General features: G+C 50.2%; 1 long non-coding RNA gene across 2 annotated transcripts in view; it reads right to left on the bottom strand.

Annotated features, from left to right (window-relative positions):
- The window catches only part of LOC141981246 (uncharacterized), a 28292-nt gene extending 18299 nt beyond the window's left edge, over window positions 1-9993 (bottom strand). For both annotated transcript variants that reach the window (XR_012637700.1, XR_012637699.1), the window contains exon 1: window positions 9738-9993. This is a non-coding gene — a long non-coding RNA (uncharacterized LOC141981246). The remainder of the gene's footprint in view (window positions 1-9737) is intronic.
- Window positions 9994-18468: the final 8475 nt, after the last annotated feature.

Raw genomic sequence — 18468 nt, 5'->3', positions numbered from 1 at the left:
CCGCTCTGCCTTCAGAGCTGGGTGCCTGGCCAGCAGCCGCTGCTCTCCGCTCTGCCTTCGGAGCTGGGTGCCCAGTCAGCAGCCGCTGCTCTCCTCTCTGCCTTAGGAGCTGGGTGCCAGCCAGCAGCCGCTGCTCTCCACTTTGCCTTCAGAGCTGGGCGCCCGGCCAGCAGCTGCTGCTCTCCCCTCTGCCTTCAGAGCTGGGTGCCCAGCCAGCAGCCGCTGCTCCCCGCTGTGCCTTCAGAGCTGGGAACCAGCCAGCAGCTGCTGCTCTCCGCTCTGCCTTCAGAGCTGGGCGCCCGGCCAGCAGCCGCTGCTCTCCCCTCTGCCTTCAGAGCTGGGAACCAGCCAGCAGCCGCTGCTCTCCTCTCTGCCTTCAGAGCTGGGAACTAGCCAGCAGCTGCTGCTCTCTGCTCTGCCTTCAGAGCTGGGTGCCAGCCAGCAGCCGCTGCTCTCCTCTCTGCCTTTAGAGCTGGGAACCAGCAGGCAGCCGCTGCTCTCCACTTTGCCTTCAGAGCTGGGTTCCCAGCAAGAAGCCACTGCTCTCCCCTCTGCCTTCAGAGCTGGGTGCCAGCCAGCAGCCACAGCTCTCTGCTCTGCCTTCAGAGCTGGGCACCCGGCCAGCAGCCACTGTTCATCTTCCTGCCATTGCAGGACTTTTTTGTATGATGCTTATGTCCAGCCAAATTATAGATTTCTCAAAGTATGGGACACTTCCCTTGGGAGATCATTCCACTCTCCCACAGCTCCCCTTGTTTTGAAAGGTTTCCTAAGAGGCTGGATACATTTTCCTTTGCTTGCATTCATCATGGTACCCCACCGTACCACCCAAAACTATTCCTCCTCTCGCCGATTGTTTTAAACCTTTCCTGGTCTTGTAAGATAAGAAATAGCTGGTTGCTGTTTTTCCCCACAGGTTTGAAAAACTAGAGCTTGGCAGAACATGATTTTCCCATCTTGGGAAAACAGTCAAGATTTTGGAAATTTTGTCCCATCCTGCATCTGGAAATCTTGGCAAGTTTTGCAAGCTAAAAATCTGGGTGGGGTAAATTTTGGTTTGGGTTTATAGAAATCTTTTATTTTATTTTGTAACTATAAATTAACTTAAATTTTCAAACAAAGCAAACCCAACAGACTGGAACATTTCGACAGTTTCCAAACACATAACAAGTTGGTGGCAGAACAGGGAATAGAACCCAGGTCTTAGGTTAGTGCCCCAACCACTGGACCCATGTAGCCCCATTGTTTGTCTTCTCCATTGGGCTGCAACTGGTTAGTGCCCCCAGAGTTCCGCTTGGCCAGTCATTGGGGTCATTTGGATTGTTTTCTCTTCTTAGGAGCCATGAATCTTTGCAATCAGAAGGAGGGGGAGAGCGATAAATCCCACTAAAGGTAAAAGGGATTGATTTTAGAAGACACTGTTTAAGAATTTGTTTTTCTAATGGATCCTAAAGTCTTGTCATCAATTTTGCCAAGCTCAGCGGTGCCAGAATGCTTCTGTATCCTGTCAGGAGAGGAGGAGGAGGAGGAGGAGGAGGAGGAGGAAGAGAGACAAGGAGGCGTGGGGAGGGGGGTGGGAAAGAAGAGGTTGATATGTCCATTCCAGATACTGTATCCTAAAATGGGGATTATACTCTACCATAAATACTAATCCATTAGTTGCTCTTTCACACACGGCTGGCTTTAGCGCTACCTCCATTTGCCTGCATGATAATCTATTTGAATATCAATGCAGCTTCATGTTAAACTGCTTCCCTTGGAGTTGCAGATGAAGTGCAGCCATGCTGGGCCTGCACTTTGGGGATAGGGTACCGTATCTGGGGCGGAATCGGAAGGCAATTATTGAAATCCTCTCTGTTCTGAGAGCTTCCTCGCATCCTGCCGAAAAAAAGAAAAAGGCAGCCGGGCTCCAGATGGCTCCTCCTTTAATGGGAGGTTTAAAGGAACCTCTGTCATTTTTAATTCCTCTAAAGGCCGCCATCGATTTGCTTTGTTTCCAGTGACGGGAAGGGGAATACACCCACGTACTGCAAATGCCAGGTCTTTGCAGGAAGAGGTGCCAGGGAATGGGGCATTTTCCCCGAAAAGAAAGGAACTCCCTGAGCGATGAGGTTCCTACTGGTTTTATCACAAGGTTGCTGCATCCTCTGGACTAAGGGCCATGATACACCATGGCCAGTGGTGTCTGCAAAGGGAATCCATCTGTGAAAACATGTCAAAGCCGTGGAGAATCCATGATTAGTAGCTGTCTTTGCGTGATGGGTATCCTGGGACTGACTTGAGTCTTATACCACCTGGGCCAGACTCTCAGCTGGTGTGAATCTCTCCATAGCTCCACTGAAGGCAATTGAGTGACACAGATTTACACTTGTGGATCTGGCCCATCGTGTGTAAACGTACAGCAAGTCAATCCAGGATTGCACAAAGCGGGCAAGCAATGTTCCTATTGGATCCATGTCCACGGGTCATCACTAGGCAGTCAACCTTGGCCAGCACTCACCGGCCACAGGTGGATATCTGAGAGACCCCAAAGTATTCCCTAAATGTAGAACAGGAAATAACTGAGGGATCACAGAAACCACTAGGTGGCTGGGGAGTGTTGGCAAATGCTGACTCCCTAACGGCTATCACTCTGTGTTTGCGTGTGTGTATGTGTGGGTATAGATGCACACACACGTGCTGGCTCAGGAAGGTAGCAAATTCAGCAAATCCCCAGTTTCTCCAGCATTCCTCAACTGTGAATGGCATCAGGTCCCATATTTCCCAGTTCAGTCAACCTGACCCTTTGCGCAAAGGATGGTGACCAAAGCCAGAGATGAAGACAGGGAGAGAGGAGACGTGAGATCCCCAGGTTCAGCTAAGGGATTTTAAAACCGCGGCCCTTGCCACTTGAACTGGCCACATTTTAATGGGAGTAATTAATTGTCAGCAACACACGTTACCCCTGTGGTTGCAGTGGGATGCTATTTTCTTCTTTGTTTCTCGTCTGAAAGGGTTATATGGAGTTCAACTACAGCCACCATGCTCCACCCCAGAGATGGGTGCCTTTTAGTGGCAGATGAAGCCATTCCTCCATGCAATTTGTTAAGCACTTTGGCAGGTGGTACCAGGTGCTTCAGCATTGTAGTCTGTACATTCCCTGGGGCTGGGGAGTGTGTCTTCCAATACGTGTGCAGCATGATAGGGCTGCAATGCATTGGATGCTCTGGGTGCTACTGCAGCAGAAGTAATAAAGAAGAAAAAGGATAATTTTGTTAATTAACGAGCAGTAGAAGGAGACAGGGCTACAGAGGGGCAGTGCTGTCTAGTGGGCTGAGCACAAGAACCAGGAACTCCTGGGTTCTCATGCTGGCTCTGACATGGGCAGCCTTGCTCACAGCTCCTGAAAGATGTGGGTGCTCGGCCTCTGCAAATCAGACCCTTAACCTCTCTGCCTCCCCGCCTCCCCAGGTTGCTTGCCTCATAGAGGGGCTGGAGCATGGGGACCCACTCGATCATCTCTGCAAAGAATTTAGCAGATGAAAAGCCATCGGGTGCAAGCGCCAAGCATTGCTGTTAATGGGAGATGGCCCTGTGAAGTGTGGCATGGCCTCCTCTGCTGAGCCCACCCCTGGGGTCTCTCTTTGAGCCCGGGGGCGTTCACAGTTAGCACGGCAGGCAGGAAGAGGGGGAGCACCCCCTATGGCGTTTCTGTAGGCCCAGTATTATTTATGCATGTGGCTCTTTGGTAAATTCACAGCTGAAGGACGGTTTCATCCCTTGCAGTCATGCCTCTTCCCCACCACGTCCCTCAGGCCTACAGCCAGGGTGCTGGAGGGGCTCCTTCCCTCTGTGTACCTCATCCATCAAACCCAGTCATGTCCTCCTTCGCCCACCCCATCCTGACAGGCCTGTCAGCGCCTGGAGAAAAGAGTGATAAATAAACTGGTGCTAAAGACTCTGCCACTGGCTGCCCTCCTGTGAGTTGATGTATCTATTATTTTTACTGTAATCCGAGCCCTTCTCCCCCCACCTTCCCCCCCCTTAACTCTTCCTCTTCTTCCTCCATTGCCCCTGTTTGTGTAGAGGCCCCTTATGAGTGGGGAATGTGTTTTAAAGACCCTTCAAGGTCCTTTTCCACTGTAGGGCTGAATGAGGCTCTCATGGCAACTCCAGCTGGACAGGCAAAGAGTGAGCCGGCCCAAATAGAACCTGAATCTTCTCCCTGTGCCTTGAAACGAACATTCGGGGCCATTCCAAAAGTTAGATTTGCTTTATCTTCTTGCTGTGAGCTGCAAACATCCGGCCCAAAGGGAAGTGGAAGGGGAGATCTCATGGGAGGAGCTCCTGCTTGTTAGATTTCCAGCCCAAGAGTGCAGAGCCAAGAGGTCCGGATGGCTGGGACAAAGGCTGGAGAAGCATTCAAGACTTTGGAGTTACTTATCCAAGTGGAAACCAAATTCTGAACCTTTTCAGATTCACCCACCTCTAGCGGAGAGGCTGGATCTATCTACACACACACGTGAGGAGTCTGTCTGTCCTAGGCATGCATTCCCGTTATGGAGGTAGGGAAAAGCTGCAGAATGTGGATCTGGATTCATAAGCTAGATTCTGGCATTCAGAAGTACTTGGGTCCAGGATTTTCAATCAGGCCCAGATCCAATTAAAATGTTCCTCGACTGGTGGTTGACTCCCCTACTGCAGTGAGGGCTAGAGTGGGTTTGATACTACACGGGCAAACTGATAGGCTCAATGTCGCCTCTCGAAGTAAATCCGGAATAACTGCACAGAGGGTGGTGGAGTTACTCCCAGGGAACCGAGAGCAGAATATGCTGCTCCCTTCTCCTTCATTCGGCAAGTTGGGGAGCAATTTAAAACACCAGCTGGCTACACAATTGCCGAGAGTCTGGCAAGTAGAATCGGCGCTGGGTGGTGACAATCTTTGCTGCCTTCATTTTACATAGAATCTTTCCTACTGCATCCCATAATGCTTGAGGGAAGCATCTAACAGCGGGGGCAGGGGAGGGAATTCCTGGAGCGGTGCAAATCATTGTGCCACTAAATAATATGCATTATTAATAATAATAATAGTAATAATAATAATAATAAAAACCCAATAGCACACAGCTTCCCCCTAAGATACACATCAGTGGCTTCCTCATACCTCTAATGAGGCGGATTGGCTGCCCACAGACCCAGAGGGGGAGGAGCCCCTCATTGAACCCTGGTGGGCGGAGCCACATCACGCTCAACCCACCTGCCAGAAGTCAGTGGGCGGGACCAGAAGTATAAAAGGCAGGCCGGAGAACTCAGCTGGGATCCAGCTGCCGGAGGAGCCAGACACCTCCTGCGAGCTCCCGAGCTGGGAGGCTGCTGCAGACCCCAAGGACTGGCCAGGACCACCAGGGCCATTTACAGACCCGAGCACGGAGGAGCTGCAAGCCCTGGCAGAGGCCTCTCCAGAGCCAGGTATCCCCGAGAGGGAGTTGGGAAGTGGCCCAGGGGTAGCCGACCCCTGTCTGGCTGCGACGCTGACAGCGAGCGAGTCCGCGAGTTGCGGTCAGGACCCCGCGGACCCGTGGCAGACCGCTCTGTCACTGCTAGAGCCCTGGGCCGGCACACAGTGGAGTGGGTGGGCTTGCGTCCCCCCTGTGGGGGGCCGCCTCCCCCTCGCTTAGGCAAGACGCCTGCGCTTGTCGGCCCTCCGCCAGAGCTAGGAGGCCCGACTGTTTGCTGCCCAGCCTGCGGGCCGGCCGGAGCCAGAGACTCTTTGCTGACCATGGGCTGGGCTCCGTAACTGTGTTTGTTGTTCGGCCCTGATCACAGACCCGCACTCATGTCTCCCGTCGCCCCGCTGATTCCCCACAGCAGGCGACCTCCCAGAGATGTAGTGGGGCAGATTGGCCGCCCACAGACCCCCCCACCAATGGACTGCAATACCATACAGATGAGCAGGTAACTTCTGAAGCCGCCGGCCTTTATGATGTGTGAACAGGAGAGCACGTCTTGTCACACTTCGCAGGACAGCGGCTGTACGTTCAGGCCGTATTTATCTGGGAATTGAAGTGACTGTCAACCAACATTTCAGCAAGCTCTCCCTTCACCAGGGCTTCTTCAGTCAAACATCCCAGCTTCTTTATACCTGTTGCAGCATGCACTGAATGCAGGGCCAGATCCCCAGCTGGTGTAAATGGACATAGCTCCATTGATCCCAAATCAATTGAAATCAATGCCTGTTTACACCAGCTGAGGATCAGGCCCATGGTCCCTATCCAAGGATTAACTGGAACTCCTTCAATCAATTCATTCAGCATTAATCAGTTGCCTGAATAGCAAAGTTCTGGTCCTGGATCCAAAGTTTGGGGCTGTTCTGTTCAGAGGCTGCAGTTCAGGTCCCTCATGCGATTACGTTAAAAATAAAATAATCCACAACGCCCTTTCTAGGAGTGTCCGCACATGATAGCCAGTCGTTTTTTCTGAGTGGTTGCCAGCTACAGAATAGCATTGGATTAAGTGATCGTTAAGGCAGTGGTTCTCAACCAGGGGGACGTGTACCCCTGGGGGTACGCACAGGTCTTCCAAGGGGTACATTAATTCAGCTAGAGATTTGCCCAGTTTTACAACAGGCTACATGAAAAGCACTAGCCAAGTCAGTATAAACTAAAATGTCAGCCAATGACTTGTTTATACTGCTGTAGGTACTATACACTGAAATGTAAGTACAATATTTATATTCCAACTGATTTATTTTATAATGATATGGTAAAAAAGGAGAAAGTCAGCAATTTTTCAGTACTAGTGGGCTGTGACACTTTTGTATTTTTATGTCTGATTTTGTAAGCAAGTAGTTTTTAAGTGAGGTGAAACTTGGGGGTACACAAGACAAATCAGACTCCTGAAAGGGGGCCAGGAGTTGGGAATCACTGCATTAATCACTGCATCAATCAAAAGGTTGAGAATCACTGCATTAAAAGGACCTTCAAGCTAGGTTGGTGGCTGTTCTCCAGCCCGGGTTGGAATCAGTAGTAACCAGAAGTTACTGAGCTGGAATTTCCACTGCCCTACCCCTTGTGTACTGATGTACAGCTGTGCAAAGCAGGTGTATGATGTTACCACATCAGAACGATAGACTATAAATGACTGCCCAGGGCTCAGGGCAATGGAGAACCTGGGCCACTGTCTGTTTGAAGATCAGTGTGACACGGATCAGTTCCTGGAGGCAGATGGGCGATCACGGTGTTCTCAACATGCTTGGTTGCCATCTCAGCAGAAAGGCTAACGACTGACCGGGCTATGGAGATGGAGGGCTAAATTCGCCACTGCTCTAAGTAGCCACAAGTATGGCTTCGTTCCTCTTTATGTCTGTGGGGAGTTAGAGCCAGCGGCCTCGGTAGGACAGTGCTGGGGGGTCTTTCATTGCCAGAGTCTGTGCTGATATGGTTCTGTGGGTAAATAGCGGAGGTCACTCTCCACAGCTGGTGGTTTGCATGTACACAGAGCCTTAAAGGTTAGAGATGGAGAAGGCCCATTAGCCCATCCAGGCTGTGGTATGGGCACCAGAGCAGGGTTGTTGCCTAGGCAACATTTTCCAGTGCTTTATCCGGTCTAGTTTTAAAAGTCCCACGTACGGGGTGGGGGCTCCCATCCCTGCCCTTGGAGAAGTGATTGTTGGGCCCGGTGTGGTGCAGCTCAGAGTCAACAAGGATCTCTGCATATTCAGCCTACATTTCCCCTCTCTCAATTTCATCCTGTTCTTCCTACCTATACTCCTGTGTATCCCACTAAATATTTCCTCCTGTGCTTGATGTTTATGCCAACGAGATATGTGTCGTCCGTCCTCATGTCCTCACTGGGGCCTGATCCAAAGCCAACGGTCTTTCCATTGTTTGCAGTGGGCTTAGTCATTGTTTAACCAGGGTACAGAGACCAAGTACATTTCAGTATTCCTCCTAAACCAATCCTTTACCTGTCTATCCATCCTGTAACATATTATCTGAGCACCTCTGGTTCACGGATAATATTTGTTGCCTATTTTTAAGTTGCTACCTTGCTTATCAATAATCTTATGAACACAATTTCATGAGACATGAAGTGATAAAACATTTTCCCGCCTTTATTTGCCTTTTGTTTGCTAGTTACTACATCACCCCAGGGTTTTTAGGTGCCATAAAATTATCCCTGGCTCTTGCAGACTGCAAGTTTATGATTAATCAATTACTTAGAGCGGTTATCTATTAAAAATCAAACGGCGATCTTCAGTACATTTTCAGCAAAGCACTGCAAACAGCAATAGATCATTAAGCTTATCATTCTCTACAGCTGTTGCTTATTACCAATAATCGCATTAATAGGATGGCAGGAGTCATTAAGTAAACAGAGTGCATTAAAACAGCGGGTGACACAACCGCCAGAATTTCATGATTAGTGACAGATGGTGCTACAAGGGACGACTCTCCATAGACTGTTTGCATCACCTTTACTCAATGAGTAGTCCCTTACTCTGCAACTCGGGCCACTGAGATTGCCACTCGGCCCCAGGAAGTAACTCCCGTGGCATTACTCTGTTCAGATCAGCCATGGCAGTGCTTGGGAGATGTCATAGGGCCAGGCTGCAATTCAGACTGACTGCACATGAATCCCCATTAAGCTCTTATATGGGCTACTTGTGCCCCGTGGCGTCAGCGCTGCGGTGTTGTGTTGGTGAGGCCGCTAAGTGCTGCTGTTCCTGGAGCTCCAGTGTTAATGTTAGCGGCACTAGCAGAGAGTACAGGTTATTTAGATCCCTAGCGCCCACTGAAATCAGTGGGAGTTAGACACTTAAATAGCTTTGAGGACCTTGGCCTACATGGCTTAAGGCTCTAGCTCCCCATCTGTGGAGGGGAGCAGTCATTCTGTGCACGCAGTGTCTCCCCCTCCCTATTCAGCAGAATCCTCGGCACACACCGGAGTCAAAATCATCCCCTTTTTGGGCTCCATAACCACCACGGACAGCCCAGCCCGCCCCTGAGCTGGCAAGTTGGCAAGGGTCATGGGGTAAAGAAAAGCCTCTACTTTGCCACTTTGAATCCAGACTGGCTTAGCAAGCCCAGATCCACCGTAACTGAAAGATAGACTCACAGCAATGTGGGGCGGGAAGGGACCTCGAGAGGCCATCAAATCCATCCCCTGGTGCCGAGGCAGGACCGAGTAAACCTAGGCCGTTTGTCCAACCAGTTCTTAAAACCCTCCAATGGTGGGGATTCCACAACCTCCTTTGGAAGCCTATTCCAGAGCGTAACTAGTTAAGCTGTCTGGTCTGTGATTCCCCAGGTCCTCTTTTTAGGGATGGATACTGTATGTGCACTTCCCCAGTCCTCTGGGACCTCCCCCGTCCTCCACGAGTTCTCAAAGATAACTGGGAATGGTTCCGAGAGTGCTTCAGCTCATTCCTTCAGTACCCCAGCTAGCCCATTAAGTACCTTTAAGTTGCCATCCAAGGGCTGCTGGGTGGGTTGTGTGAACTGAGTTTGCTAGGCCTCAGTCCAGGTCCTAGTAAACACAAGCAGCACTAAGCAGCTCCTTTGGTCTCCTGAGCAGAGAACCAAGGATCTGGAGCCTGAACTCCTTTCTGACTCGCAAAGGAGATCGGCAGAGCAGCGTGCATGTGGGTCACTCACGCCATGCTGCGAACGCTATCCCACCCCTGTCACCTCTGTCACCTGGCCTATCGCTCTGGCCCCACTGCAAAGCTCGTTTAAAAACCGCAGTGAAATACCCACCGGCTCCCCCTCGGACGTCTCAGCGGGGACTGCAATGCAGCTCTCTCCCTGCCGGCACGTGACGCTCCTCTCCACCTCGCCCTGTGCCCGGAGCACACGGCGGGTCTCATTGGGTTGCATTTGCCTGGTGCCGCCTCGGCGTGACGAAGGGAAAAGTTTTAATCTTTGTCGCCATGAATTTTTAATACCCAGCTCCTGCTCCGGTGTCATTATTTGCCTGCATTTCAGCAGTTTGGGAGCGCGTTTGTTGAGCTAATGTTCCATTCGAGGAAGGATGCGGGGGTTGGGCAGCCCCTCCCTTTCTCCCCACAGTGACCATTAACTGAGATACCCGTGCTGCGCCAGGGGTCGACAGATGCTGGCAGTGCAGCTTCCCCCGCCAGCTGGGCTGTGCTAATGGCAAAGCCTGTTATCGAGGTCAGCCTGGTCGCTCTCAGGAACTTGGTTGTTTATATACTTTGGACTCCTTCCCCCCGCACCATGGCTCCCGCTTCCCGTGCCCTGTCTATGGCAGGGAGGAGAGAGGAGAAAAGCAGGGAGCCCCTGGAGCGGTTAAGGAGGAAACTGGCTGTGAAGCTGGCTGCGGAAGGCTGAGCTCTCAGGATGGCACTGGGAGGAAAAGGGAGATTTTTAATTACAGGCCTAAGGGCAAATGCACCATGGGCTGGCACTTTATGCAGCCCCATTGCCTAGATACCCTGGTGATCTATGATAGGGTAGGTAGATGTGTTGGATTAGACAGATACGTGCATGGCTTGTGCTGTGTGGTGACACAGACAGACAGGTAGGCAGATGGCTGTGCACTGTATGGTGACATAGACAGGTAGGTAGATGACTGTATGGTGACACTGACAGAAGACAGAGGCTGTGTACCATATGGTGACACTGACAGGCAGACGGCTGTGTACTGTATGGTGACACTGACAGGCAGGTCGGTAGTTGGGTAGCATATTCTTTATTACTGGTATTTCAATAATCCCCAGTAGTCCAACTGTGTAAAGACCCCATTGTGCCAGGCACTGTACAAACACTTAGTAAGAAACAGTCCCTGCCCTGAAGAGCTAAGCAGCTAACGACTATTAGACAGCTACATGGCTCTGTACTGACTGGGGATAGACAGACAGACCTTCCACAGGATTTCATGGTATATGAGCCAGTGCATTTCTCTGACACTGATGAACACCCCTGAGCTGGATTTCTCAGGCCTCCCAGCTGGACAGTAAGCTCGAGCATCTTGCTTGTTCTCTCTGTTGTGGCTAGCGAGGAAACATGGCACAAGGGGGAAAATGATGTTTCTTACCTTTTATGCAGCTTAAATTCTGAGGCCCAGGACAGGCTAAAGGGAACCCTCTCCTCCCCAGGAAGTACCACTGCCATCTTCCCCACTCTGCTTGCAGGGTTTTTCTCTCCTCTCTGCTCTGTCCATGGTGCTGTGGCAGCCCCCCCCCCCCCCCCCCCCCCCCGCAGCCCAGCATTGATTCTTAAAGAAGCTGGGCAAAGGGTTGGAGGTACGCTCAGGACAGGCACTCCCCCAGCTCTGTCGTCAGCCTGGAAGGGTTCGAAGGACAGATGTTATCATCAGTGCTTCCTGCCGGTCAGGCAGGAGGTTCCTCGTGGAAGTTCAGCACCTCTGGTTCCTTTCTCCTCCAGAAGCGGGAAGCTCCAAGACGCAGCAGGAAAACGATATCAGTCATCATGGAGGGAGTGGAAGTTAATCATCTTTTTTTTTTAAACCCCACGAAAGGTTCAGTTGTTTCAGACACAGGCTTGGAGAGTGTCGGATTTTAATCCTCCTTTCTCAGGGCCTGATCCCAAGCCCTTTGCCATTCATGGGACCCTTTCTGTGGCCTTCAGTGGGCTTTGGCTCATCAGGTGGTGTTGTGTGTTTACTTGTAGGTACATGAGGGATGCAAAAGTCCGGGAAGTGGGCCACTTGGATAATAGAAATAAATACTTAGCAGTAATATAGGGTTTTGCAAACAGCGAATTAGTCTTCACAGCGCCCCTGTGAGTGGGTGTGATCCCCATTTTGCAGAAGGGGAAACTGAGGCAAAGAGAAGGTAAGTGATTTGCCCAAGGACATAGAGGGAATCAGCAGCAGACAGCAAGAGTGTTGGGTTCCCTAGCCTGCGCTCAGTTCACTAGAGCACACCACCTTCTAATACAAGTCAGACCCAGGGGGCGAGGCTTGTGCCGGTGTGTGGGTGGCTTGATGCATGCACAGCTGCTCTCTGCTGGATGGACTTGATCAGATTGGTGTATATGTCGGTTCTGACAGCGAAGGTTGTTCCTCAGGGTAGGTCAGCACAGGGCCCAGCAGCCCTCTCCTCCCCACCTCGCTCCAGGGCCAGCTCCAGAAACCAACTTGCTTCTTCTAACTAAGGAGTCTCTTAGCCCTTCCGAGCTGGCTCTGATAATCACACAGAGCTTGCTGCCCCCTAAGCCCCTGCCCGGCCTTTAAAGGGGCAGGCCACCCTGTTATCAGTGGCCCAGCTAAAGCCAATGGTGACCTGGGTGTCTCCTGGGAAAGGTCACCGGTCTGACTGGGGCCCGGGCCAGCAGTGACTGGACCTCTCTGCTATGCATGAGATGAATCTGTGGGAGCTATCTTGCTGCAGGTCCCGGCCCTTTAAAAAGTCAGAGATAGCTCCTAATCCAGATGACCTTGGCTCTTGTATCTGTCAGCAAGATCCCGCTCGCCATCCAACACATGCCCCATCCCACGGCAGGCACAAGGGGCCAGCAGGAGCCGGCAGCGAGCAGGGGGTTATATTTCACACCCTAGCCTGCATCTGATAAGAGCCGATAAGGGCAGCTCCGTCTCCATTAGAGACGATTCTTAAGTTACTCGTGTCTCGGCTTCTGCGGATACGTAATCCGGGACCTGGCAGAGAGGAGCATGGGCAGGAGCAGATCGCAGGCTGGTGGCTTCTCTTTAAAGCTGAGGGTCAGGCTAAGGACGGCAAGGGAAAGTGAGACACCATGGGCCTGATTTCCAGGGGCAATGAGCACCCCTCATATGGCAATAAAGTACCCCAGAGTGTCCTATTAGCATGGCAGAACCCCAGCACAGCCCACTGCTCTATCAGCTGTCATCGCCCCACCCTGTAATTACTGTATGCACAATGAGAGATAGTCCCTGCCCCAAGGAGCTTACAATCTACATGGTTATACCAGACGGCATCTTCACATAACTGACCCCACCTGGGCCATCAGAGAGGTTTAAACTCAGGACCTTCAGCACTAAAATCACAAGCCTCTACTGCTTTCAGCTAGAGGAATGACTCGTTGATGGCCCTTGTCCTCTTGTGTAGACCAGCCACTAGGAAGCTGATTTAGCTTCCATTGAAGTCAATGAAAAGACCCCGATTCTCTTCACTGGGTACTGAATCACACCCTAGGAGAAGTGATGAGCATGGCATAAGAGCCTAGGTAAAATAGAATATAATAGACAAAGACCCACTCTGCTAGTTTCAGTCACGCCCTGTGAAGACTCATTGCTGGGCTTAAGAACATAAGAATGGCCCCAGTGGGTCAGACCAATGGTCCGTCTAGCCCTGTATCCTAGCTTCTGACAGTGGCCACTGCCAGATGCTTCAGAAGGAATGAACAGAACAGGGCAATTTATCAAGTGATCCATCCTCTCTCATCCAGTCCCAGCTTCTTGCCATCAGATGTTTAGGGGCACCCAGAGCATGGGGTTGCATCCCTGACCATCTTGGCTAATAGCCACTGGTGGATCGATCCTCCATGAACGTATCTAATTCTTTTTTTGAACCCCGTTATAGTTTTGGCCTTCACAACATCCCTGGCAATGAGTTCCACAGGGTGCCTGTGCGTTGTGTGAAGAAGGACTTCCCTGTGGTTGTTTTAAACCTGCTGCCTGTTTTCAACCAGCTTGACATTGCCCCAGCACCTGTCTTACTTCTTTGAGGACATTGATCATTTCAGAAGCAAAACCCAAAAGCAGCTGGGTGGTGAGCGTAATGTTGTGTTGGTTCTCAGGGTTCCAGGCGAGCTGAACACTGGCTAGTGTCACCAGAGCTTGGGGACCGGTGAGTGACTGATCAGAGCTGTTCCTTGTGATCTGCAGTTATTCAAGCTATTAGACCTCCACAAATATACTGATACTGATCAAGTGGCATTTCTTTAACAGCAGGAACTATCCTGTTACATCAGAGTGAAGTGTGCGGTTAAACAGACTCAGGGCACTTCCTGCAAAGACAATGCTGCTTGCTGTTTACGCCCTTCAGATGTCATGTCGCCTCTTGGTCACTGCTCAGCCGTGCTGTATGCATTCAGCTCTTTTCATCTCCCCCTGTAAATCAATCTCGCAGTCCTCTTCAGTATTCCTTTATGAACCCTCTGTGACGTGCCAATATCTGGCTGGTAAGGAGAGGACCAGAAATTCCGAGATTCCCAGGCCAGAAGGGACCATTATAAGCATCTAGTCTGACCTCCTGTATAACATAGGCTATAAGCCTTCCCTGAATTAATTCCTGGTGGAACTAGAACAGATCTTCTAGAAAAACAGCCAATCTTGATTTACAAGTTTCCAGTGATGGAGAATCCACCACAACCCTTGGTAAATTGGTCCAATGGTTAATTACCCTCACTGTTAAAAATGTGCACCTTATTTCTAGTCTGAATTTGTCTAGCTTTAGCTTCTAGCCCTTGAACCTTGTTAGAACTTTGTCTGATAGACTGAAGAGTCCTACTTTCAAATTTCTGTTCCCAGTGTTGGTACTGCAATGAGCACAGCTTCCACATACAGTCACACCTGATTCCCAGCCCTTTGGACTGTTTGATTTTTGGGGAAAGCATTCCGTCCTCCTCTCTGTCTATAAGCCACCTTGTGCTCTGTGGGTGCTATCCAGTAGCAACAGTGACAGCAGTGGCTTCAGGACTTGGCCTGCGGTTTATGGAGTGCAAGAGACCCAGTGCAAGAAACAAAACCAAAATCCTTTCATATAACTAGCGACCCCCACCCCAGGTGGTAGAATGTGCTCCTATTTCGGATGCCTTAAACATAGGTGTTTTCAGAGAGTCACCTGTGTTCCGTCTGGCCACCAGTCCCGCCTCATCAGACCACCCTGTTCACCCAGGGGAGCTCTCAGCTGGGAATCTCAGACCTTGCATGCTGGAAAGCAAGTAGGGCACTTCATAGACCCAATGGGAGCCTGATTCTCCTCACATAATTATTGACGCCGGTGCAAAGGGGGCATGGGCGGGTGGGCAGTTGTGATTCAGGAGTGGCTGACATGCACTTGCACCACTCCCGCGCAAGGCAATGATGAACCAGACCCAGAGCAACTAATGAGCAGGAATAAGGTTGAGTGCAATGACCCAGGTTAGAGTTAGCTTTAGGCCAGGGCTTTGTTTTCACACCATGAGTCCAGATGCAGCTGTTCACAACTGCTTCCCTCACAACCTTTGCACTGGTCTATTAAATCATTGCACCAATTCCTTTCACGAGGGGCTACCCATGGGAACTGGTGCAATGGGTTGAAGATATGATCATGCTGCTGTCTCTGAGGTGGACCTGTTTCTACAGGGACTGGGCAACTCTGCTTCAGTCAGAGATGAGACATGGGGAATACGGACTTGACCCTCCCAGTCAACAGCTGATGAGCCCCTCTGGAGTCACAACTGGGGCCAAGGTGGACTCCAGCTTCTCCAGGGCCTTGGCTAGAGGCCAGGCATACAGCCGAGAAGTGCCTGATCCCTGGAGAGGAGGCCTGCGGAGAGGAAGAGGCAAAAGACTAGGAGATGGGCAGAACCCTCATTAGCAGGTCTGTCCACCCTTCTGGTTTCAGAGGGAATTGTGGTTCCCATGCACATAGGCAGAGTGATGAGTGGTAGAGAGGGCTAGTGAATCCATCAATCACTCATCTGACATTGCTGGCCTGACTGCTGCAAAATGTGTATTAAAAAAAAGAAACATTAAGGGCTTTAATAATTTAAGTCGCTCTTAACTACGCCCAGCAATTTAAACAATTGGAATGGTTTAAATATTTGGAAAGAAGTTCGAGCTGGGAAATGATTTAGGGCTGGGGCTGACAGGTTCAGCTTGGCTCTGCTCTGCAGATTGGCACAGTCCCGATACATACACGGTCACTTACATCACTTGATACGTCCCGTGTCCTAAGCTAAGACCAAGTCCAGCATGGCACTTGGCCGATAGTGCAGCTGGCTGGCTATGGAGGTTCCCGCCTGGACAAATCCAGCTCAGGTGATGGCTGAAAGCTGCTAATGTGTGAGTACTGTGGCATGGCTGATGTGAAAGGAGTTGGAGGCTGACCCAAAGCCCATTGAACTCAATGGAAAGGCAGACATGGATGTCAGGGAGCTTTGGATCAGGCCCGCATAGGTCTCTGTCCAATTCCCATGGTGTCCACACCATGAAAACTGCCGTCTCCGTTGCTGCTATCTGGCACATTTTTCAGCAGCCTCATTAGAGGTCAAGGCCTCCAGGGGCCACAGGGACCCAACTATCCTTTCAAGTGAATAGCTGCTCTCCCCGGAATAGGGATAAGGTTCACGGTGCGGATTGTGCTGTGCGGGTCCTGGGAGCAATAGCTTCCACTTCTCCTGAACCCCGAGCTGTGAGCAGCAATAATCATACAGTGACGTTCCCTTCTCAAAAGCACTTTACAAACTCCAGTGTGTCGATTCTCACAACATCCCTGTGCATTAGGACAGTAAGTCTTATTGTCCCCATTTTACAGACAGGGAAACTGAGTCACAGAAGTGACACACGCTCCCAAAGCCAGAGAGGGAGTCAGTATCAGATATGAGATTAGAGGTTCCTGTTGCCCAGGTCTGGTGCTCAGACCACTGGGCTACCGTAGCATAAATGGTTAATTAAAGGAGGAAGTGTTGCCTAATACACAGGGCACCTGACTGGAACTCAGGCGGCCTGGTTCTATTTCTGCTCTGCCACTAGCTAGTGGGTGCATCACGTCACGTCACTGCCCCATGCCTCAGGTTTCCCCTCTGCAAAATGGGGAGAGTGATGCTGACCTCCTTGGTAAAGCGCATTGAGATCTACTGCTAAGAAACACTATATAACAGCTATGTGCTGGTACTCTTAACAATAACAATAGCCTCAGGAACAAACAAGTCTATAGATCCTTTGTCCTGTTCCAAGCCTAGTGGGCCAACTGGAACCAGTTTTTGGGGAACCCCTCTTCCATTCAGTTCCCCAAAAATTCAGTCCGACTACAGTCTTGTCACTCAGGTTCTTTTTTTGGCACACAGCAAAGCTATGCTGAGTTGATCAGTCTCAAGCATCGGGGGTGGATATAGGGCGTGCTACACATCCAAAGTTATGCAGCAGCTCTCTTCCTTTAGAGAGATATTTACACATTGCACCGCATGGTTTGGGATTGGCTCGGTTACTTTGTGTGAACCAATCTCCCTGCAGCATGCACAGTCCACGCTCTGTCCCTGTACAATGTACTCTTTGCCTCATCATTACGTTCCTGCGTATCCATTGTTATCCTGTCCATTGTAAATTTCCCCCTTCGTTTAGCTAGTACAGACATTCTGTTTCCAGCCTGCTGATCCTTTCACGTCCCTAATCCTGTCTTCCAGGAAATGAGACCTCACCCATGTCTAATGACTCTTCTCAAGCCAGGCATACATCAGTAGGAGCCAGGTGAAAATTTCCAAATGGAATGTACTAAAGAGTGTTTTAGATTCTCACTTCTGCATTGTTTTATTCTCTTCACCATTAATTGCATAGCTTTACAGATACGGTGGTGTATGCCAATGGCTTGATCTACAGCCCAATGAAATCGACAGCGATACCCATTGACTTCCCTGAGCTTTGGATCAAGCCCCGCGCACAAACCATAGCACCATCATTTTTGCACACAAGCTGCCATCTTGTGTGATCTTTCTCCCCTTGCCCCTTAAATATTTTCCTGCTCGGCACAGGCTAAACTGTCATCATAATCCCATGCCTGCTAAGAATAAACTGTTCCATTACTGCCCAGAGATTAAATTATAATCAGATCCAATCTCTTTCCCCACCCCAGCAATTGCTTTACTCTCCATAATCAGATACAAGCTCAGATTGTTCAGACATGTCAAGCAATATTTCTCTCCACAGTTCGCACTGAAAATTGCATGCAAACCCATGTCACTGTGAATTAATTCTTGTAAAACAATGTTTATATTAACCATTCATTTATCGACTTCTGGTTGGTGGGTCAATATCAAAACACGTGGTCCCTTGAGGGCCATGTATTGACCTCAGCTTCCTCTCAGGTCAATATGCCTGTCTCAGGTCAATACATCTTGACACTGACCTCAGCAGAAGTCAATAGTATCTGCATATTATTATATTCTCAGAAGCTTAGAAACATACTTGTGTATCTTGGATGTAAGGCAGCTCAAGAGTCACTTAGATGTATTGCATGAGGTATTAAAGTGCACTTCTTGCTCCCCAGATGTATTCAGTTAGGTCTGAAAATTATTATTTATTATTTGTTTATTTGTATTGTGGTAGCACCTAGGACCCTGGATATGGAGCAGGGCCCCATTGTGTCAGGTGCTGTGCAAACACTGAACCGAAAGATGACCCCGGCCCCAGAAAGCTTACAACCTAAGAAAGGAGACAGCAGATGGATACGGACAGACCAATGGGGAGGTACAAGGAAACAGCCAATAATTATCAAGATGACCAGCCACAGGCTCAGCGCTCCAGCAGCCTAACTTGTCAAAC

This window comes from Natator depressus, chromosome 2 (assembly GCF_965152275.1).
Source record: "Natator depressus isolate rNatDep1 chromosome 2, rNatDep2.hap1, whole genome shotgun sequence".
Classification (NCBI taxonomy): Eukaryota; Metazoa; Chordata; order Testudines; family Cheloniidae; genus Natator; species Natator depressus.
The sequence above is the reverse complement of the archived record's forward strand: the minus strand, read 5'-3'. Positions and strand labels throughout refer to the sequence as shown.